Source organism: Procambarus clarkii, chromosome 30, assembly GCF_040958095.1.
Source record: "Procambarus clarkii isolate CNS0578487 chromosome 30, FALCON_Pclarkii_2.0, whole genome shotgun sequence".
Lineage (NCBI taxonomy): Eukaryota > Metazoa > Arthropoda > Malacostraca > Decapoda > Cambaridae > Procambarus > Procambarus clarkii.
In genome coordinates, this window is record NC_091179.1 from 20177746 (window position 1) to 20202359 (window position 24614).

At 53.1% G+C, this 24614-nt stretch overlaps 1 protein-coding gene across 10 annotated transcripts in view; it reads left to right on the forward strand.

Annotated features, from left to right (window-relative positions):
- Positions 1–24614, forward strand: part of LOC123765432 (orphan steroid hormone receptor 2) — a 217852-nt gene that overhangs the window by 90717 nt on the left and 102521 nt on the right. The window contains exon 1 of one of the 10 annotated variants that reach the window (XM_069334019.1): positions 20053–20111. The exons of the other annotated variants lie outside the window; for them this stretch is intronic. The gene's annotated coding sequence lies outside the window, so the exon portion shown is untranslated. Of the gene's footprint in view, positions 1–20052; positions 20112–24614 lie in introns of those variants that run through there. 10 annotated transcript variants of the gene reach the window in all.

The window sequence follows — 24614 nt, forward strand, 5'->3', positions numbered from 1 at the left end:
ATCATTTACACCTCGACGCGTATTTCACTAAGCAGGCAATTTGACATGACGTTCTCAGGTGGACGCGAAGCATGCAGGGTGAGGGGTCAAATGGTCGTACAGGTGAGGGGTCAAATGGTCGTACAGGTGAGGGGTCAAGTGGTCGTACAGGTGAGGGGTCAAGTGGTCGTACAGGTGAGGGGTCAAATGGTCATACAGGTGAGAGGTCAAATGGTCGTACAGGTGAGGGGTCAAATGGTCATACAGGTGAGAGGTCAAGTGGTCGTACAGGTGGTCAAGAGGCTTGACTGGCGCCAGCAGTCGACGACACGACTGTGGCTGGGAGCGGCGGGCCACACCAGGCTACCGAGACAGGATAGCCACAGTGTGAGAAGTGAGGAGCATGATAGCCAGTTACAGAGAGGGGTGAGGGTGTTATCACGGACACTCACCCCCTGAGTGTAGCCCCTCTACTCCTAGTGGGTCATCCACTCACCCACCACAAGTGACTCACTCACCCACCACAAGTGACTCACTCGCTCCATCAACGTGACGTGTCAGCACGTGGCGTGCCCTGGGAGCACGTGGCGGGTCCTGGGACCACGTGGCGGGTCCTGGGACCACGTGACGGGTCCTGGGACCACGTGACGGGTCCTGGGACCACGTGGCGGGTCCTGGGAGCACGTGACGGGTCCTGGGAGCACGTGACGGGTCCTGGGAGCACGTGACGGGTCCTGGGAGCACGTGACGGGTCCTGGGAGCACGTGGCGGGTCCTGGGAGCACGTGACGGGTCCTGGGAGCACGTGACGGGTCCTGGGAGCACGTGACGGGTCCTGGGAGCACGTGACGGGTCCTGGGACCACGTAACGGGTCCTGGGAGCACGTGGCGGGTCCTGGGAGCACGTGACGGGTCCTGGGAGCACGTGACGGGTCCTGGGACCACGTGACGGGTCCTGGGAGCACGTGACGGGTCCTGGGAGCACGTGACGGGTCCTGGGACCACGTGACGGGTCCTGGGAGCACGTGACGGGTCCTGGGAGCACGTGACGGGTCCTGGGAGCACGTGACGGGTCCTGGGAGCACGTGGCGGGTCCTGGGACCACGTGACGGGTCCTGGGAGCACGTGGCGTGCCCTGGGAGCACGTGTCGTGTTGGCAATGTACACACCTACTACCTGTCATGTACATTAGTTTTTCATAGCATTTGTGTTGCTAGTGGTTGAGGCGCCTGCTGTCTCCCCATGTAGCCCATTCAGCCATCTTGCATGGTACTACATTAATATTGTCATTTATGTACCGGTTTGTTGACGTACATTTAATGTCATGACCACTTGTTGTGGTTAAGACAAATGGTTTCTGTTTTCTCACACGCACTCACTTCACCTGACCGTCGTCAACACGTGACTTGACCGTCGTCAACACGTGACCTGACCGTCGTCAACACGTGACTTGACCGTCGTCAACACGTGACCTGACCGTCGTCAACACGTGACCTGACCGTCGTCAAGACGTGACCCTGTATGACTAACCATCCTGTGTGATGGGGACGTTTAGCATCACGCAGCTATCACCCAGGTCTGCCCAACCTACCAGATCTTGGAAGTCTTTTGTAGGTGTGGTCCAAGTCAATCTCCCAAGGATCGTATACGTTGCATTTTAAGTGGTGGCAGCCTATATTTAGTGAGTGCTGTGACCCTTGTACGGGGGCTGTGGCGAGTTGCGACACTCACTGTATACGATAAGATATATTTGAGTCTACCCTACACTGACGTCGGCCCACAGAAAATGTTACGCACGGATTTGCCAATTAATCAAAACATGGCAGCTTTGGCTCGGGGTGTTGTTTTTGTGCGTGTGCAACACCAGGGGTTTCCATGTGGATTTATCGCAACACTTGATGTAGTGGTTTGCTGGGGCTGTTGTATGTGAGAGTGGAGGCAGCTGGCTGGCTGGCTGGCTGGCTGGTTGGCTGGCTGGCTGGCTGGCTGGCTGGCTGGCTGGCTGGCCGGTTAGCTCTCTGGTTGGTTGTCTCGCTGACTGGTTGCCCTGCCGGTCTTAAGAAGAAGATATCGTGTGTTGAAAGATATAAACAAGGAATTTGAATCGCTGCCCCTACCTGTCCCTCCACCTGCTCCTGCTCCTCCTTCATCAACTCTTCCTCTTCCTCCTTCACAGCCTCGGTCACTTCCTCCGTCACCTCTGTGGCCGACCGTGAGAGGTGAGGTGTGAGGTCACCCGTCCCTCACACCTCCGTCTTGATGAGCTGAGTGTCCGTGCACTTGTATATATTAATGAATATTAGTGTCCATCAGAGTTGCCACTCAGGGTGCTGGGTGGGGGGGGGGGGCGGGGGTAAGGCCAGGATCAGTAGGGGGGGAGGGGGAGGGAGGGAATTATCAGGGGAATATAGCACTTGGAAGGGGGTCAGGATAAGGATTTGGGATGGGAGGGGGAGAAGGAGTGGTGTCCAACCACTTGTGGACGGTCGGGGATTGAACGCCGACCTGCATGAAGCGAGACCCGTCGCTCTACCGTCCAGCCCAAGTGGTTGGGCAGGCGAGATACATGATAATTTACACTTTGAAAATATTAGAGACTGGTCCCCTAAGACTTGTCAACGCCCGCTACACACAAGGGACATAACTGACCGGCCTTTCACCCTCTGTGTTCAAAACAGAAATCTTGATAAACACCCCCCAAAGGATGCCTGATCAACCAGGCTGTGACTCATGCGGTAGGCTCCGAGCATGTGCGTTCAACAGCCTAATTGACCAGACCAGCAACCGGAAGGCCTGGTTCAGAGACCGGGCCGCTGGGACACTGATCCCAATAACCAACAAGAGGTAGGGTGAGTAGAGTAGGGGGGGGGGGGGAGGGGGAGGGGCAAGGACCCCTGCTGGAGATATAAATGTTTAGCAGTTATTGGTGCATGGAGGAGGAGAGTGGACCTCCCCCACTCACCCCATACCGCGCATCTTAACCCTTCTGTCTGCTGTGGTCTCCTAAACTAAAAACTGTGCTCTCTCTCTCTCTCTCTCTGCACCACACTCTGTCCTCTCAGTCTGCCCCACAGTCTGCCCCACAGTCTGCCCCACAGTCTGCCCCACAGTCTGCCCCAAAGTCTGCCCCAAAGTCTGCCCCACAGTCTGCCCCACAGTCTGCCCCACAGTCTGCCCCACAGTCTGCCTCAAAGTCTGCCCCACAGTCTGCCCCAAAGTCTGCCCCACAGTCTGCCCCACAGTCTGGTCAACATGGCCTCACAGTGGCCTGGCGAGCATAATACTGGTGGCACCTTTGCATTAAGTGGAAAGAGTGTCAAGAAACTTTAGATGAGAGACGACGACGACGACCAGCGTTACTATGACTCCAACACCAGCAACAATTTCAACACTGGCTACACCAACCCTGGCTACACAACACACACACACACACACACACACACACACACACACACACACACACACACACACACACACACACACACACATACACATACACATACACATACACACACACACACACACACACACACACACACATACACACACACACACACACACACACACACACACACACACACATACACACACACACACACATACACACACACACACACATACACACACATACACACACACACACACACACACACACACACACACACACACACACACACACACATACACACACACACACACACACACACACACACACACATACACACACACACACACACACACACACACACACACACACACACACACACACACACATACACACACACATACACACACACATACACACACACACACACACATACACACACATACACACACACACACACACACACACACACACACACACACACACACACACACACACACATACACACACACACACACACACACACACACACACACACACACACACACACACACACACACACACACACACACATACACACACACATACACACACACATACACACACACACACACACACACACACACACACACACACAACCAACGAATGAAGTTCAACCCGAGTAAATGCAAAGTAATGAAACTAGGAAGTGGAAACAGGAGGCCAGGCACAGGATACAGAATAGGAGATGAAGTACTTAATGAAACAGACAGAGAGAAAGATCTAGGAGTTGATATCACACCAAACCTGTCTCCTGAAGCCCACATAAAGAGAATAACGTCTGCGGCATATGCGAGGCTGGCTAACATCAGAACGGCGTTCAGGAACCTGTGTAAGGAATCATTCAGAATCTTGTACACCACATATGTAAGACCAATCCTGGAGTATGCGGCCCCAGCATGGAGCCCGTACCTTGTCAAGCACAAGACGAAGCTGGAAAAAGTCCAAAGGTATGCTACTAGACTAGTCCCAGAACTAAGAGGCATGAGTTATGAGGAAAGGCTGCGGGAAATGCACCTCACGACACTGGAAGACAGAAGAGTAAGGGGGGACATGATCACAACCTACAAAATCCTCAGGGGAATCGACCGGGTAAACAAGGATGAACTATTCAACACTGGTGGGACGCGAACAAGGGGACACAGGTGGAAGCTGAGTACCCAAATGAGCCACAGAGACGTTAGAAAGAACTTTTTCAGTGTCAGAGTAGTTAGTAAATGGAATGCATTAGGAAGTGATGTGGTGGAGGCTGACTCCATACACAGTTTCAAATGTAGATATGATAGAGCCCAATAGGCTCAGGAATCTGTACACCAGTTGATTGACGGTTGAGAGGCGGGACCAAAGAGCCAGAGCTCAACCCCCGCAAGCACAATTAGGTGAGCACAATTAGGTGAGTACACACACACACATACACACACACATACACACACACACACACACATACACACACACACACACACACACACACACACACACACACACACACACACACACACACACACACACACACACACACACACACACACACACACACACACACACACAGCTTCACAATCCAAACAATCATCGGGGAAGGCTGCGGGGGATTGATGAACTCAAAAATCATCAACAGGTCAAACGGAAGTACCAACTTTAGGAGTAACAGCAGTACTAGTAGTAGCGTTATTGTTGTGAAGAGCACAGTAACAGCAGCAGACGTAGGAGCAGCAGGAGGAAGAGCTTCAGCAGGAGCAGAAGTAGGAGCAGCGGCACTACTCAGCCCCTGGGTCATCAGAGAAGCGGGGATGGCGACACCTTATATATAGACTCGACCTTTCTGCCTCACCTCGCCGGTCGTGGCTTGTACAGTAGCAGCAGAAGCCCGCGGACACATTCCTCCTCCTGCTGCTAGTGTGCCGCCAGCAGCCTCCTACACCCTGCTAGTCAGTCCTAGTGGGACCTGCTGCTTCTGCTAGTGGTGCACCGTTTTCCTCAGTGGGCTGGCTGGTGGCTTGCTCAGTTCCGTCGTGGGGCTTTGGTCCAGTGGCGAGGTTCATGTAGCCTTTTCCAGCGGTGCCATGTGCTTGATGACATAGGTGACGGGACGAGTGGGCGGTACTGTAGAGGTAACTACTGGCACCTTACTTGACCCTGCGGCTTGACCGCTGGCTTGGCCTGTCACACTTGGCCCAGCTCACACTTGAGAGAGAGAGAGGGGGGGGGGGAGGGCAGGTCATCAAGAGGGAGGGGGAGGGGAGGGGGGGTAGGCGAGGTGTACGTGCGCAGTGCCTCGCCTTCACCTCTCCGTAACCTGATGAGTCGTGGCGTGCTGTGATGAGCCTCCGTAACAAACCCGTTCTCGGCTGGAGCCGCATAAATATGACGATACTGTCCTACCACATCTCTCAATAACCTCATTAACAACCTCACCAATTGGCCATCCCCCCCCCCTTCCCAGGCCGGGCTCGGGGGTAGTACATCTCTCGAAACCCTCTACAGGTAATGCCCTGCTCCACCGTACTCGTACTTAGGTTGAGATATAGTATAGGATGGTACGGGCTCACCATAGCCCGTGCTACATGGACACCTCGTTGTGAGTAGCTAAATCTGAAACAACAACAACATATAAGATGGATTGTGAGGTGAGTATTCTCAGTATTAGTACATCCCCCGCCGCCCGCACGCCCGCACGCCCGCACGCCCTCAGCCCTGAAGAATAATATATGAACTGGCAGTGAAGCAACCCCCGGGACGGAAGATATTCCGCGGCGGGTCTGAGGACGGAGGCGTGCCATGTATTTACCCAACACGAAATCATAAATGTAAATCTGTGGCTTGGGTCACCGGTGAGGTGTGAAGCCTGGCTACGAGGCGCTCCCGTGTGGTGCTGCTGCCCCACACTGCTCTCAACCCCAGCACCGCCACCCCCCAGCACCGCCACCCCCCAGCACTGCCCTCACCACCTCCCGGAGTATCCTATACACACGCCCCAGTGACTCACCCCCAGCAGTAGGGTTATGGTGTGTGCTGGGGAGATGGGTAGGACGTCCATCCCTCACCTACCCCCCCCCCCCACCACCACTATCCTCCCCTCATGACGTAGCTCCACCCCCACACTGAGGGGTGGAGGGGATAGTAGAGCTGCCGGGCCGGGTCAGGGCGGCACTGTGCCACTATATTTAGCGTGCCGCGACCTGAGCAGGGGGCCAACCCAAGTGTGGCCCCACAACCCTCCCTGTCTCCCTCATCCTTACACACTGCACCCTGCACTGCCAACCTTACCCCTCCCCCCTCCCATGTCCCCCCCCCCCTCTCTCTCTCTCTACATGTGGTATTATTGTGCTGAACTTGGAATAGTTAATAAGTACAGAACAAAGGCTATCAGCGAGTAACATACATCATCTTAGAATAGTTGTATAATATACTTAATGTTGGTCCACATTTATATATGATAGGCCCATGGCTGACCCTTAAGGTTTTCTTGTGATGTACTGACCGAGACCAGGAGGAGGAGGAGGAGGTGGCCGCGTCAGGCGCCCCGGGCGTCATGTCTAGCATCAGCCTCTCCTTCAGTAGCTCCTTGTCACCGGCGCCGACGCTCACCGCTCTTGACCTTAGGCGCCAGGGGTTGCAACCTCCCCCCTCCCCCAGGGTGGCTTGTAGTCGGATCCAAGGATCACTGTCCACACGACCCAGTCTCCTATTTGACGATCTGGTCAACCAGGCTGTCGCTACACGCAGTTTGACTGCGCCTTGTTTAGGGTGACAACCTAAACCTCACAATTACACAACCACTAACAGTGGTTAGTGGTCGTGTAATTTTGATCCTTATTACCTAGTCTTAATTAATCTCCAACCTCTTACGATGTTCAGAAGTGAGAACTTGATGAATACCTCCAAAGGATAATTGATCAACCGGGCTATGATTTATACATCAGGCAAGCAACTAGTCCACCAACCAGGTGGACTGGTTGACCAGGCCACAAGCCAGGAGGCCTGGTCAGAGACCGGGCCGCGAAGACGTTGATTCCCGTGGCGCAGTGGTAACAAACTCGCCCAGCGCTTCGCGAGCAATTGTGCCAGGGTTCGTATCCTGGCCGGGGAGGATTGACTAAGCGCCAATCCTTAACTGCACACCTCTGTTCACCCATCAGTGATTGGGTACCTGGTTGTAAAACGATTAACGGATCGGATTCCAGGGAAACTAGTGGGACCAGGCTGACCACGAGGTGTGAGAAGGGGGAGCTCTCAGCCTGGTAACAGGAGTCAGCAGTCGTCTTTTCCAAGACTCGCCTGTCAAAAAAAAAATAATTGTTGGAACCTTCGCAAGGTATGGTGACCATATTTCATAAGAAAGCCCAGTTAGACACTGAAAAGCACCCACTAAATGGCCCGTTCCTTAACAAAGCATTTACTAGAGCCTTTATGTGGTCACTAGACTTAAATTTCTGAAATATTTACTTGTCGAAGGAACATATCGTAAATGCGAGTGAGCCCCTGAAGCGACTGATGATTGTAATTCGCTTTCGAAGTGGTAAAGTGAGGCTGAAGTTACTGCTGGCAAAGCGTCTTGTGTTATAATTGTCGTCCTCTGGTGCGGGAAGGTGGGGATGGATGGAGTACAAGTGTTTGTGCAGAAGACAAAAGGACAGTGGTAGTAGTAGAGGTCATATTCAATCCCGCAGATGACGGCGCAAGACCAAATGAAGAGGCTGAGGAGAACAGGAGAAATTGTCTAAAAGTTGTGTATATCTCTCCTGGTGGTGGTGGTGCCTCCCACACACACATACACGGTGTGTGCGCCCCCTGGTGTGTGCGCCCCCTGGGGGGTGAGAGACCCCCATCATGGTGGTCTTGGCACTGGGAGAGTTGCATCATAGTACCGCTAACGTGAGCTCCCTCACTCCTTGTAACATTCCTGCCCCCTCCCTCCAGCTGCTTGTGTCTACCACCCCCTCCCCCCCCTCCCTCTCTCTCTCTCTCTCTCTCTCTCTCTCTCTCTCTCTCTCTCTCTCTCTCTCTCTCTCTCTCTCTCTCTCTCTCTCTCTCTCTCTCTCTCTCTCTCTCTCTCATTATATAAGTTATAAAAGGCGGGGTCCAAGAGCTCTTGGACTATTTACAAATAGTCAATACATACACCTTCGTACATTGTGTACACGCCAACGTTCACACAGCGACACTAATCGTATAGCTGTTTCGTATCTCTTGTTTGATGACCTCAGCCCTCGTTAGTGAGTGATCAGGGGTCACGACACACCCAGGTCCTGTGCACCTTTGTCTTGCTCTCCTTGCTGGCACTTGACCTTGTGGGTCAAGGTGGACTTGACCTTGTGGGTCAATATTTGTACTCACCTAGTTGTGCTTGCAGGGATGTTGAGCTCTGCTCTTTGGATCCGCCTCTCAACTGTCAGTCAAACAACTTTCCTATCCCCCCCCCCCCCACCAGGAAGCAGCCCGTAGCAGCTGCCCAACCCCCAGGTACCTATTCACTGCTAGGTGAACAGTAAATAGAACATCAGGTGAACAACCGTAGTTTATTCTGCCCATTTGTTTCTTCCTCGACCTGGATTCGAACCCCGGCCTCTTTGGACTATGACCCCCGAGCGCTGTCCACTCGGCCGCGAGGCCCTGGAGGGGTGGGGGAGGGGGGAGAGTGCGTGCGCATCATTTACACCAAAATAACAAATGCGGAATATTGAAATGATTTAAATGATACAATTGTATCAAGGGAATGGGAGCCGGTCGGCCGAGCGGACAGCACTCTGGACTTGTGATCCTGTGGTCCCGGGTTCGATCCCGGGCGCTGGCGAGAAACAATGGGCAGAGTTTCTTTCACCCTATGCCCCTGTTACCTAGCAGTAAAATAGGTACCTGGGTGTTAGTCAGCTGTCACGGGCTGCTGCTTCCTGCGGGTGGAGGCCTGGTCGAGGACCGGGCCGCGGGGACACTAAAGCCCCGAAATCATCTCAAGATAACCTCAAGATAAGTATTTCCAAGTGAGGCAGCTTAGTGAGGAAGTCAAAGTGTGGCAGCGAGGCTTGTTTGGCCTTCTGCCTCCCCCCCCCTACCCCCAGGCTCCCCCCCCCCTACACTCCTGGGGTCACCCACACCCCAGGACGGTGACGGCGTCACAGGTGACCTTTGTGGGTGCCACTGGTCACCCTCTTGAAGCTGGGCCACATGACCTTCTACACACACACCGTCCAGTACCTCTTGCTGCCCCTTCCCCCCCTCCCCCCCCGGCCACACCTGCTACCTCCACACCCGGAAGTGCCACTACAGCTCTCACTCACACGCGCGCGCACACACACCTACGCGCACCTAAACATACAACAGTACACATGTAAACAAGTAAGCATACGACCATAGACACGAACGCGTATGCATGCGCGCGCTCGCACACACACACACACACACACACACACACACACACACACACACACACACACAGGCCATGGGGGCCTGGTAGCTTGGTGGATAGCGCGCAGGATTCGTAATTCTGTGGCGCGGGTTCGATTCCCGCACCAGGCAGAAACAAATGGGCAAAGTTTCTTTCACCCTGAATGCCCCTGTTACCTAGCAGTAAATAAGTACCTGGGAGTTAGTCAGCTGTCACGGGCTGCTTCCTGGAGTGTGTATGTATGTGTGGCGTGAGGGAAAAAAAAGTAGTTACTCAACAGTTGATTGACAGTAGAGAGGCGGGACCAAAGAGCCGAAGCTCTTTGCCGAACCCCGCAAGCACAACTAAGTGAGATCACACATTCTAGTTTCAAAGCGTTAAACGACAAAGAGTACTGGGAAGACGGGACACCACGAGCCTAGCTCTCATCTTGTAGTTACACTTAGGACCCCCTCCCAGTACTCGGGCCCCGTCCCAGTACTCGGGCCCCGTCCCAGTACTCAGGGCCCCCGTCCCAGTACTCGGGCCCCGTCCCAGTACTCGGGCCCCGTCCCAGTACTCAGGGCCCCCGTCCCAGTACTCGGGCCCCGTCCCAGTACTCAGGGCCCCCGTCCCAGTACTCAGGGCCCCGTCCCAGTACTCAGGGCCCCCGTCCCAGTACTCAGAACCCCGTCCCAGTACTCAGGACCCCGTCCCAGTACTCGGGCCCCGTCCCAGTACTCGGGCCCCGTCCCAGTACTCAGGGCCCCCGTCCCAGTACTCGGGCCCCGTCCCAGTACTCGGGCCCCGTCCCAGTACTCGGGCCCCGTCCCAGTACTCAGGGCCCCCGTCCCAGTTCTCAGGGCCCCGTCCCAGTACTCAGGGCCCCCGTCCCAGTACTCAGAACCCCGTCCCAGTACTCAGGACCCCGTCCCAGTACTCAGAACCCCGTCCCAGTACTCGGGCCCCGTCCCAGTACTCAGGGCCCCCGTCCCAGTACTCAGGGCCCCGTCCCAGTACTCAGGGCCCCCGTCCCAGTACTCAGAACCCCGTCCCAGTACTCAGGACCCCGTCCTAGTACTCAGGGCCCCGTCCCAGTACTCAGGGCCCCGTCCCAGTACTCAGGGCCCCGTCCCAGTACTCAGGGCCCCGTCCCAGTACTCAGGGCCTCGTCCCAGTACTCAGGGCCCCGTCCCAGTACTCAGGGCCCCGTCCCAGTACTCAGGGACCCGTCCCAGTACTCAGGGACCCGTCCCAGTACTCAGGACCCCTTCCCAGTACTCAGATCCCCGTCCCAGTACTCAGGGCCCCGTCCCAGTACTCAGGGCCCCGTCCCAGTACTCAGGACCCCTTCCCAGTACTCAGATCCCCGTCCCAGTACTCAGGGCCCCGTCCCAGTACTCAGGACCCCTTCCCAGTACTCAGATCCCCGTCCCAGTACTCAGGGCCCCGTCCCAGTACTCAGGGCCCCGTCCCAGTACTCAGGACCCCTTCCCAGTATTCAGATCCCCGTCCCAGTACTCAGGGCCCCAGCAAGACAAAACGTTCAACATTTCCCGGAATCATGTCCCTGAAACTTGAAGTTTCAACACCACATTAGCGTATTACAGTAGTGTTGAAATTACAGGGTGTCGGTACTGGAGAGGCCGAGCCACGGACCACACGGTAGGGTACAGGTACCATGTGCTCTGATACTGTGTGGTACAGGTACCATGTGCTCAGGTACTGTGGTACATCAATTCCTTCTTTTTATATAGACACGAGATGCTCCTAGACAGAAAACGTTTGCTTCACGAATTCATTAATTAAAACGTATTATCAGGAACGTTTCTAAGCCCTGTGATTGTATTCCTTGGAGAGGGATTCGTCATAATCTGTGTCTGGTAAATATTAGAGGGACTGGCTTCATGGTAGCAGCAGCAGCAGCAGTAGCAGCAGTAGCAGCAGCAGCAGTAGCAGTAGCAGCAGAAGCAGCAGCAGTAGCAGTAGCAGCAGCAGCAGCTCCTCCTCTTTCTCTCTCTCTCTCTCTCTCTCTCTCTCTCTCTCTCTCTCTCTCTCTCTCTCTCTCTCTCTCACCTCAGCAGGTTGTGGTATAGAGGACCCGTAGCTCTTATTGGCTGGTGTGTTGCGGTGTGCTCTTGTTTTTGTCATGTCGCTCTTGTGTGGCTCTTGGGGAAGGTCAGAGGTCAAGGGTCCTTTGGGAGCAGGGGCAGGCCGGCGTCTTCAGTGGTTCACGAGTGACGGCTGGAACCCTTCTCTCAAGTGAAGAGTCGAATCCCCTCTCTATAGAGAGCGGTTCCACTGGTCACTATAGATAACGGTTCTATAGTGAACCGTTCTCTAAAAAAAATGTATAGCACCAGTAGCACGAGCCCTCAGTGTTACATGGCGAAAAAGCTTGGATACCAGACGATACCAGAAGCGCTTAAATCAGCAGGTATAGCTTCATTGCCCAAGGGAGGTAGTAAAGCACTTGTTAAAAAGTACAGACGGGTCCCAGGTGACATCGAAGTACAGCTTACTGACATCCTTGTAAGGATCAGGTAGTTAGGCTTCCATTAGTCTCAGGAGACTGGAGTTGCGCTCTGGTTGTCGGTCTGGAGTGGCCTCTCCAGGGCGCAAGCCAGGGTAGGTTGATACGCAGGAGAAGCTGTTACCCATGCAGCAGGTCCCCCCATCTCCACGGCGCCGAAAGTCATACGATTGGTTCCAGCGCCGTCGCATGTAGTTCATACTTAAAGGTCCAGGGAGGCCCAAGATCACCCAATTGGGGACCGGTCCTATTGAACTATACAGGAGCCGAGGTCCAGGACCTTCACCCTCGGCCATTGCAACAAAAAGAAAGTCAACTTCTTATCCGGATCAAAATGTCACTCATCGCTTAGCATCCGGGTAGTGACCAGCTCAGTACTTGAGTGGTAGTCACTACTCATGGTTCGAGCCCTAGTGACTATATATGTCCCTTGACCTGGTCGAGGACCGGGCCGCTGGAACGTTGAGCCCCGAAATCATGTTAGACCAGGTAAGGCCCGTTGTCAGCGGCGGGGAAGAGCCGCGCGGGCTTTACGGGTTATTGGGCGCCACTTGCTGCTAGGAAGCATCTTCGCTCGCTCTTCACCTGACTTTATCTGCACATTTGAAGCATGGCGACGAACTCCTTACTGGGTCTCATGTTGGGATTAAGGCCTCGCACCCTTAACACGGTTATTAGGGGCAGCAATGGCTGTTTGGTGTGTGTGTGTGTGTGTACTCACCTAGTTGTGCTTGCGGGGGTTGAGCTCTGGCTCTTTGGTCCCTCCTCTCAACCGTCAATCAACAGGTGTACAGGTTCCTGAGCTCTATCATATCTACACTTGAACTGTGTATGGAGTCAGCCTCCACCACATTGCTTCCTAATGCATTCCATTTGTCAACCACTCTGACACTAAAGCACTGTGTGTGTGTGTGTGTGTGTGTGTGTGTGTGTGTGTGTGTGTGTGTGTGTGTGTGTGTGTGTGTGTGTGTGTGTGTGTGTACTCACCTATTTGTGCTTGCGGGTTGCTTGCAGATCACACACTAGAAAGTGAAGGGACGACGACGTTTCGGTCCGTCCTGGACCATTCTCAAGTCGATTGTGTCTCAATACTCAAGTCTAAATACTGAATTCGATTTCAGAATGAGTGTGTGAGTGTGGTGAGGTGCCTCATATCTGCCAGTTGGAAGCTAAACTGGCAGATATAAGCAGAAACATAGAGATCACGGGTCATTACATAAGACCCCTGACTCTTAGAAAGGCTGAGCCCAGGAGATGAAGCTCTGTTTTAAAAAAGAATACACTTTGTATGTCTCCCAATCCCCCCCAATCCCCTCCCCCAATCCCCCCAAGAGTCCATGCTACACATTTCCGCGAGGGATTATGTGTAAAGGTGGGGGGAGTAGGGGGTAGAGGTGGGGGAGGAGAGGTCACCCAAATGTCAAAGAGGGGGCGGCGCACCCCCTGACCTTAACAGTGACCGATCAAAGGCCAGAGTGCTGGCCAGGGGGCCTGCGGGGTACACTCCTGGGGGAGGGGGGCATGGGGGAGGAGGAGACCACTAAGGAAGGTATTCCCTTTACATCTCCATTGTTCCAGTGTCAGGGGGTTCCAGTTCCCCTCCCTGGTAGTGTCCCCGGAAGCCTCGCTTCTGGCACTGGTCTGGTAGCGAAGGTCTCCTCTCGTGCACTGGTCTGGTAGCGAAGGTCTCCTCTCGTGCACTGGTCTGGTAGCGAAGGTCTCCTCTCGTGCACTGGTCTGGTAGCGAAGGTCTCCTCTCGTGCACTGGTCTGGTAGCGAAGGTCTCCTCTCGTGCACTGGTCTGGTAGCGAAGGTCTCCTCTCGTGCACTGGTCTGGTAGCGAAGGTCTCCTCTCGTGCACTGGTCTGGTAGCGAAGGTCTCCTCTCGTGCACTGGTCTGGTAGCGAAGGTCTCCTCTCGTGCACTGGTCTGGTAGCGAAGGTCTCCTCTCGTGCACTGGTCTGGTAGCGAAGGTCTCCTCTCGTGCACTGGTCTGGTAGCGAAGGTCTCCTCTCGTGCACTGGTCTGGTAGCGAAGGTCTCCTCTCGTGCACTGGTCTGGTAGCGGAGGTCTCCTCTCGTGCACTGGTCTGGTAGCGAAGGTCTCCTCTCGTGCACTGGTCTGGTAGCGGAGGTCTCCTCTCGTGCACTGGTCTGGTAGCGAAGGTCTCCTCTCGTGCACTGGTCTGGTAGCGGAGGTCTCCTCTCGTGCACTGGTCTGGTAGCGAAGGTCTCCTCTCGTGCACTGGTCTGAAGGCCTCGTTCCCTAGGCTCCCAAGGTAGTATGGTAGTCTCGTACCTGGATCCCTACCCCCCCTACCACCACCACCTGTTTCGTACCTGGTCCGGTGTGTAATCAAGCGAGCAGCCAAGGCCGCCAGGTGAGATGGACAAGGAGGACGAAGGTCAAAGGTCACCTGACCGAGCGGGTGCAGGACGGAGGCGGCGTTGTGAGCCACACGAACAAATCCACAAAGGGCCGTGACGAGGATTCGAACCTGCGTCCGGGAGCAGCATCCCAGACACTGCCTTAAGCGACTCAGCCACACGTATCTTGGCTACTTCCATCTGGATCTTTCTTCTTAAATACAGATTTCCTCTTGGGGCCACGACTCCTGAAGTGATTCAGTGTGCACTAGCGAAACCAGTACATCTTTCCTTAATCCTGGCGGCCTAGTTAATATTTACTTTTAAACTGATGAGTTGTATATTAAAAAATCTTGGCCTCGGGCTCTATCTCCGTATCTTTATGTTATATGTTTGTCCCTTTTTGCTCTATTGGCTCTATAGGATTAAGGGTAAATGTGTTATTTTTGCCTCAGGTCACTGTAGAGCTGTGTGGTTCATTGTCACGTGGTCCGCAAGAAGTGCCGGGCTGTAGTGGGTATGTGGTCCTGCGGGCCGCTCCGAGCAACAGCCTGGTGGATCAAACTCACGATGACCAGACCACACACCTGAAGATGCAGAAGCGACGACGTTCCCGTCCGTCTTGGATCATTATCAAGTCGATTGGGACTTGATCGACCAGGACGGTCCTAGACGGTCCAGGATGGTCCTAGACGGTCCAGGACGGTCCTAGACGGTTCAGGACGGTCCTAGACGGTCCGAGACGGTTCAGGACGGTCCTAGACGGTTCAGGACGGTCCTAGACGGTTCAGGACGGTCCTAGACGGTCCAGGACGGTCCAGGACGGTCCTAGACGGTCCAGGATGGTCCTAGACGGTTCAGGACGGACCAGGACGGTCCAGGACGGTCCTAGACGGTCCAGGATGGTCCTAGACGGTTCAGGACGGTTCAGGACGGTCCAGGATGGTCCTAGACGGTCCAGGATGGTCCTAGACGGTCCAGGACGGTCCTAGACGGTTCAGGACGGACCAGGACGGTCCAAGACGGTCCAGGACGCTCCAGGACGGTCCCGGACGGTCCAGGACGGTCCAAGACGGTCCAGGACGGTCCAGGACGGTCCAAGACGGTCCAGGACGGTCCAAGACGGTCCAGGACGGTCCAGGACGGTCCAAGACGGTCCAGGACGGTCCAGGACGGTCCAGGACGGTCCAAGACGGTCCAGGACGGACCAAGACGGTCCAAGACGGACCAAAACGTCTCTTGATCTTCTGGTGTGTGGTCTGGTCATCAACCAATCTGCTATAAGAGAGACGTAGACGAGAGACGCCGTATAGTTGACGGCGCTTCAATGTTGGCAAAACAATAATGCGTTTTCTATGTATCAGTCTCGATAGATTATGGTGGGTTGCTTGGGTTCGTTCGTTTCTGGTTAGGCGAAACAGTTGCATTTGTTACGGAGGGGCAAATGGAGAGGCCGGGCTGGTGTATGTGTCTTAGTGTGTGCGTGTGTGTGTGTGTTTTGTTTGGAAACATTGGGAACAGAGGTTAAAACACCTGTGTTGAGCCTACAGGTGTCTTGTCTGGTGTTAACCTTGTCTCTCTCTCTCTTCCTCCCTAGGTACGTGTGTCTGGTCTCTACCCTCCTCTACCAACTGGCCCCGTACTCTAAGGTAACTTCATGGCCCCGTACTCTAAGGTAACTTCATGGCCCCGTACTCTGCCTTGAGGTTACCTTGAGGTGCTTCCGGGGCTTAGCGTCCCCGCGGCCCGGTCGTCGACCAGGCCTCCTGGTTGCTGGACTGATCAACCAGTAACCAGTGATCTAAGGTAACTTCATGGCCCCGTCCTCTAAGGTAACTTCATGGCCCCGTCCTCTAAGGTAACTTCATGGCCCCGTCCTCTAACGTAACTTCATGGCCCCGTGCCTAAAGAAACTGACTCCGTGACCCGAGGTAACTTAGCCCTGACCTGGATATATCTCACCCACAATGCACCTGGTGTGTCCGTTGCTCGCCCTCCTCACAGTCTCAAGGATGACCCCACAGGCACCAGTGGGCACTAGTCATTACCTTGGTATGATTGGGTAGTTATTGTCTTCCCTGGTGTAGAGTGGCGTCCCTAGTTCTGTGATTGATGTGACCTGGATTGTCCCCCCTGGCACCCAGGTCCTGGCCCTCAGCTGACCTCTGGGTGACAACTGTGACATGTACATGTTGTTGGGTCTTGCCTAAACTGTTCCGTCATTACGCATTGGTAATGGAAGCAGTCGGGATGTGTGTGTGTGTGTGTGTGTGTGTGTGTGTGTGTGTGTGTGTGTGTGTGTGTGTGTGTGTGTGTGTGTGTGTACCACATCTGCCTGCTCTCTCTCTCTCTCTCTCTCTCTCTCTCTCTCTCTCTCTCTCTCTCTCTCTCTCTCTCTCTCTCTCTCTCTCTCTCTCTCTCTCTCTCTCTCTCTCTCTCTCTCTCTCTCTCTCTCTCTCTCTCTAATAATAATCAATAACAATTAGATAACTAATGACAAACTCATAATTGAGTACTGAAGGTGGACAAGAAGCCCCCGAACCCCGCGCTTGGTATGGATCCCAAAGCAGGTCCTTACTGGCAGCAGGAGAATGACGTCAGAGTGACGTCCTCGCTGGCAGCAGCAGGAGGATGACGTCAGAGTGACGTCGTCATGAACGTCTCACGGAGCGGAGACGCAGCAGGTGTTTAAGTTTACAAATACCTGCCGTTATCAGTTAAGCGTCACCAGGTAAAAGATCGTCACCAGGTGCTAGGCCGATAGTCAACAACACACTGGACACTGGCTGTCACACACACACACACACACACACACACACACACACACACACACACACACACACACACACACACACACACACACACACACACAACTTGGAATGCACTAGGAAGTGATGTGGTAGAGGCTGACTCCATACACAGTTTGAAATGTAGATATGATAGAGCCCAGTAGGCTCTGGAATCTGTACACCAGTTGATTGACAGTTGAGAGGCGGGTACCAAAGAGGCAAAACTCAACCTTCAAGCACAATTAGGTGAGTACACAGACACAGACACACTCACACACACACACATCCACACACACACACACACACACACACACACACACACACACACACACACACACACACACACACATGCACACGCACACGCACACGCACACGCACACACACACGACCCTCGTACTGAAACTGTACAATTGGTACCAAATAGACGTCAGTGAGATAAACGTAATTTGATAGGTTGACAGCTTTAGTCGTCCAGCTGGAAGTGTTTGGCAGCCATAGTGAAAATGGTGATGACGGCTGGATGTCGGATGGCGAGATATTGTCCACAAATATTACACTGGAAAACAGCAAGTTATACGACAGGGGTTAAAAAATCTGTATTTTATGAATGCTATATTGTATATGGACGTTTGTGTTGTAAGGAGCCGTGATAACGACTCGAACCTATGAGTATTATTATTATTATTATTATTTACACAAACTAAACGTACTAACTGGGTATATTAGTGAAAAAAATAGTTTGGAGTAGTGAGGTGATTTCGAACCAGCGATCAAGGTAATTCCAGCCGCGCACCTTACCCCTGCACCACGACAATGCACAACCTGGCTTTCCACTGTCTCCACTTACGGGTTCGCCATAGACCGTGCTGCTCGGAATTTTTTATTCCCAGTAGCTGAATCTTAAACAATAACATGGGATTCCACTGAATCCACAAGAATCCTCCGGAGTTCCTGCAGCAGTTGCATGAGACGGAACAACACCCCAGACGCTGCAACAGACGGAACAACACCCCAGCCGCTGCAACAGACGGAACAACACCCCAGCCGCTGCAACAGACGGAACACCACCCCTAGCCGCTGCAACAGACGGAACACCACCCTAGCCGCTGCAACAGACGGAACACCACCCCAGCCGCTGCAACAGACGGAACACCACCCTAGCCGCTGCAACAGACGGAACAACACCCCAGACGCTGCAACAGACGGAACACCACCCTAGCCGCTGCAACAGACGGAACACCACCCCAGCCGCTGCAACAGACGGAACACCACCCCAGCCGCTGCAACAGACGGAACACCACCCCAGCCGCTGCAACAGACGGAACACCACCCCAGCCGCTGCAACAGACGGAACAACACCCCAGCCGCTGCAACAGACGGAACACCACCCCAGCCGCTGCAACAGACGGAACACCACCCCAGCCGCTGCAACAGACGGAACACCACCCCAGCCGCTGCAACAGACGGAACACCACCCCAGCCGCTGCAACAGACGGAACAACACCCCAGACGCTGCAACAGACGGAACACCACCCCAGCCGCTGCAACAGACGGAACAACACCCCAGACGCTGCAACAGACGGAACAACACCCCAGCCGCTGCAACAGACGGAACAACACCCCAGCCGCTGCAACAGACGGAACAACACCCCAGCCGCTGCAACAGACGGAACAACACCCCAGCCGCTGCAACAGACGGAACAACACCCCAGACGCTGCAACAGACGGAACAACACCCCAGCCGCTGCAACAGACGGAACAACACCCCAGCCGCTGCAACAGACGGAACAACACCCCAGACGCTGCAACAGACGGAACAACACCCCAGCCGCTGCAACAGACGGAACAACACCCCAGCCGCACGCCCTACAAATATCCCAGATGTTTCCCGCCAACTCGTTTGTTTACACCCCAGCCCGGCGGCCAGCTGGTGCGAGTTGCCACATACCACTTTACACCAGCCTCGCACCTCTCCCACAACATCTCACCACCTCCAAACATCACCATTTCCGCCTCAATATAAAAACCATAAAAAACCTTTAATGCGTAAAATCTGCAAAAAAAAAGGAAATACGTTGGATGTGTATTAGTGGGAATTGAGTTAGGATGATATCGGTGGCGTTGGGTGACGTGAGGTGGCGGGAGCGTGACGTCAGAGTGCTCTATAACCAGGTTATGTTAAAGCTATCCTGCCCTCCCGTCCGCTACTCCGGCGTTCCTGCCGCGCTCTCAAAGACGCCCCGCTTGTCGCCAGGCTTGATAAGTGTGCGCTTGATGAGCATGATAATAACCAGGAGTAAATAGCTTGCGAGAGAGAGGGAGAGAGATTGATGGAGTGTGAGAGGGAACTACTACGATCTGAGAAGTCTTTTTGGTGGCGAGGGAAAAATGGTTTTAACTTGTATTTAAGACCAGAAGTCTGACTAGTGATGGAGGAGAGAGCATAGAGCCACCTGACTCGGGCTCGGCACTATCCCCCACCACTCGGCTTTAAAGGCTCTGACCTTAAAATATCCCCCACTCCCCCCCCCCCCCCCCCCCCCCCGGTAGTCGACTTTAACTCTCCGGCCTTTAAATTGTCGTCAGTTGGTAGCGTTAAGGGTTCGATACCCGGCTGCTCTTTTGTCGACTTTTGTTAACAGTTGTGTATTAGTGATGGAGTTAAGTGTTGTCATTATTACTGTTGTTTACAATGATTTTTTCATTATTTCTAAATGTTGTTATAATTAGTCGTAACTGTTGTGTGGAATTATTATGAGCAATAAAGTATTAAGCAATTATTTGGTACCAAGAGGCAGGTACCTCTTGTAGTGTTGGAGGGGGCAGGTACCTCTTGTAGTGTTGGAGGGGGCAAGTACCCCCCTTGTAGTGTTGGAGGGGGCAGGTACCCCTTGTAGTGTTGGAGGGGGCAGGTACCCACTTGTAGTGTTGGAGGGGGCAGGTACCCCCTTGTAGTGTTGGAGGGGGCAGGTACCCCCTTGTAGTGTTGGAGGGGGCAGGTAGCCCCCTTGTAGTGTTGGAGGGGGCAGGTACCCCCTTGTAGTGTTGGAGGGGGCAGGTACCCCCTTGTAGTGTTGGAGGGGGCAGGTACCCCCTTGTAGTGTTGGAGGATCAGATACCCCTTGTAGTGTTGGAGGATCAGATACCCCTTGTAGTGTTGGAGGGGCAGGTACCCCTTGTAGTGTTGGAGGGGCAGGTACCCCTTGTAGTGTTGGAGGGGCAGGTACCCCTTGTAGTGTTGGAGGGGCAGGTACCCCTTGTAGTGTTGGAGGGTCAGGTACCCCTTGTAGTGTTGGAGGGGCAGGTACCCCCTTGTAGTGTTGGAGGATCAGGTACCCTTTGTAGTGTTGGAGGGGGCAGGTACCCCTTGTAGTGTTGGAGGGTCAGGTACCCCTTGTAGTGTTGGAGGGGGCAGGTACCCCTTGTAGTGTTGGAGGGACAGGTACCCCTTGTAGTGTTGGAGGGTGAAGAGGGGGGTGGGGGTACGGTAGCTGGTGTGTGACGGTGACCTTTCTTCTGGACCGCCAGGAAAGGTCAAACCTGATTGATGCTCCTCAGGAAATGTCACGACCCGCTGAAGAGGGGGTGATGGGGGGGGGTGGTGGAGGTAAATTGGGGGGCTGAAGAGATTTGTAGGTGTAGGAGAGGAGGAATTCATCTAGTCAGGGCCTGCGGACCGCTCCAAGCAACAGCCTGGTGGACCAAACTCTCACAAGTCAAGCCTGGCCTCAGGCCGGGCTTGGGGAGTAGAAGATCTCCCAGAACCCCATCAACCAGGTATCAACTCGTTCTATATTTCCTGTTTCTGACTTCTCTTCCTTCCCGCGTCCCTGCCCTTACTCTTTTGTTTTCCCTGTACCCTGTCCCCTGCCCCTGCCCCTGTCCCTGTCCCCTGTCCCCTGTCCCCCTGCCCCCTAATTTTACCCAAATAGTTGGCATGAGTATTGTCGCTCCTGGAGGCTGCGCTGGGGTCTGGGACAACTGTTTTTCTGCCATTTAATTGATATTTGCATAAGAGAAGTGATTAGTTAGTCGTGTGGTTTGAGGAAGGTAGACACAGCCACCCAGACGGACTTGGGGACTGTTGTTGTTTAAGATTTGCTACCTGGAACAAAAAGTTGCAAGTATCACGGGCTATGGTGAGCCCGCAGTGGACTTGTTAAACGTCCGGTGAGTACTAAGGAGCACCGCGCGAGGTGTTGGTGGTTCCAGGTGTATATTATTTGGTATCTCGTCTCCTTTCTAGAGAGTACCTTTGGAGAGCTTTGAGAACCCTGTACTATAGTACGTATAGTAACTATTTGGTGGAAAGTACCAGTATGTAGTGATCGATGGATCGCCTACCTTACCTTACCTTTCGTTTACCTTTCCATGATTCCGAGGATCAACGTGTCCGCGGCCCGGTCTCTGACCAAGCCTCCTGTTTGGTAGGCTCGTTAACCAGGCTGTTACACTATTAATTTTATAGAGTCCGGAAAAAATAAAGCAAAAAAAAATTAATATTTTTAGGCCTAGTATAGTACACATATGTACACATATAGTACACATATGTACTATATTAGGACTAGGTATGTATTAGGACCTAGGATTCCTAGGAGAGGTTAGGTTAGGTCTTCAAGAAAGGTTTCAGGTCATGGTGGTGGGAGGGAGTTAGTATTATGGGTGGTCCGTCACAAGATATTGGTACTTTCCAGCAAATAATACGGGCTCACCATAGCCCGTGCTACTTGGGACTTTTTGTCCCAGGTAGTGAATCTTAAAGAACAACTTACAGGAAATAGTTACTTTTAAGTACTCTCGTTTGAGGAGGCCGTGTGTGTGTGTGTGTGTGTGCGTGTGTGTGTGTGTGTGTGTGTGTGTGTGTGTGTGTGTGTGTGTGTCAACACCTCAGCTGTCATCTTATGTGATCCATGTGTGTTGGTGAACCCCATAACCTCTCTCACCTCATCTCTCTCTCTCTCTCCCTCCCCTCTCTCTCTCTCCCCTCTCTCATCTCTCTCTCCCTCCCCTCTCTCTCTCTCTCACTTTTTTGTCAGTTCCCCTCAACCCTTCCCCTTGTATGAGTCAGCGGACAACGCCCTTCCCTGGCGACCCCTCACGTCCCCTCATCCCCCATCAACCCTTCTTTAACTCAGTCACCCCCCTCTACCCCGCCCCATTTTCTTCCCCCCCCCCCCCCCACACACACGCTCCCAGCTACCCCCCTTTTTCCCCCCATCACCAGACCCCCCTCCCCCTCGTTTTTGCAGTTTACAATCCCGCCCGCGACCCTATTCTTAACCCCCCCCTCACACACACACACACACACACACACACACACACACACACACACACACACACACACACACACACACACACACACACATACACAGCCTCTCAGCGGCAGACAGTTCAGTTACCCTGCCACTTATGCAGCGCTCTTGGACTGCCTATATTCAGAATATATGGAAACCTTGTCCACTCTGTGCGTGTGTGTGTGTCTGTGTGTCTGTGTGTGTGTGTGTGTCTGTGTCTGTGTGTGTGTGTGTGTGTGTGTGTGTGTGTGTGTGTGTGTGTGTGTGTGTCTGTGTGTGTCTGTGTGTGTGTGTGTGTCTGTGTGTGTGTGTGTGTGTGTGTGTGTGTGTGTGTGTGTGTGTGTGTGTGTGTGTGTGCGTGTGTGTTAACTTGTGTAAGTATACGTATCTGTTTTTGCAATAAATCCCGACCTAACTTTCTCTTATCATATCAACTTTTGCAATTGCTGTCATAATGATTTATCACTTTCTACTGATAATTAACCTCGCCTTACGGGCCTCTGTCATGAGGTCATTCTAGTTCTCTCCCACGTTAAACAACAGTTCTCTATCCCACGCTAAACAACAGTTCTCTATTTCTCCCCGTTCAACAACATCTCTCTATCTCTCCCACGTTAAACTACCTACCTATTCGTTCCGCAGCCTGATCTCTGCAGAACAGGGCCTCCTGGTTGGTGGTCTGGTCAACCAGGCTGTTAGACGCCCCAACTCGCAGTCTAACGCATGACTGACAGCCTGGTTGATCAGGTATCTTTTGGAGGTGGGTGTCGAGTTTTCTTTTTGAATACCGTGAGAGGACGGCTGGTTATGCCCTCTTATGTGTTGAAGGAGAGTGTTGAACGGTCTTGGGTGTTAATGTTGATTGAATTGTCTCTCAGAGTACCTGTTGCACCTCTGCTCTTCATTGGGGCTATTTTGCACTTCCTGCCATGCCTTCTGGTCTCATGTGGTGTTATTTCCGTCCTCGGATTTGGAACCAATCCTCTAATATTTTTCAAGAGGATTTCTTGATTTCTTGACAGGATTTTTTCATTTTTCTTTCCTACACTTTTTGGAATTCGGATTTAAACCATTTTAAGGGGTAACTAGATGGTCTATATAATGGGGTCCGTGTGTGATAGATCTCTGCGCGATCTGAAGGTCAGCAACTTCTCCTGCTGTGAATGTGGATAAAATGCAACATTAGTCCACCCTAGAGAGCACTAGTGCCTTCAATGTATCATCAGTGGTACGACATCTTGTGTTTGAAAGGTTCTTGTTATCCAACCTGTCATTTTTCTTGGTGGTGTGACGGCTACTTTATTGTGATGTTTCAGAGTAAGGTCTTCCGATACCATTACTACCAAACTTTTGTTAGTACTTTTTTTCTTTTTATTGTGTGATTTGACGGTTTCCGCTTTGGTATTTTCGTTTTTACTATAGCACCTGAGCTGGAACTTGTTAAACAACAGGGGTTAGATTCACGAAGCAGTTACGCAAGCACTTACGAACGTGTACATCTTTCCTCAATCTTTGACGGCTTTGGTTACATTTGTTAAACAGTTTACAAGCATGAAAATTTTCCAATCAACTGTTGGTATTGTTATAAACAGCCTCCTGGTGCTTCGGAGCTCATTAACTGTTTAATAATTGTAAACAAAGCCGCCAAAGATTGAGAAAAAATGTACACGTTCGTAAGTATTTTCTTAACTGCTTCGTGAATCTGGCCCCCATGTTTTCTGTGGCTCATTAGAAGACCGCACAACCACTTGGGCTGGACGGTAGAGCGACGGTCTCGCTTTATGCAGGTCGGCGTTCAATCCCCGACCGTCCAAGTGGTTGGGCACCATTCCCTCCCCCCCCTCGTCCCATCCCAAATCCTTATCCTGA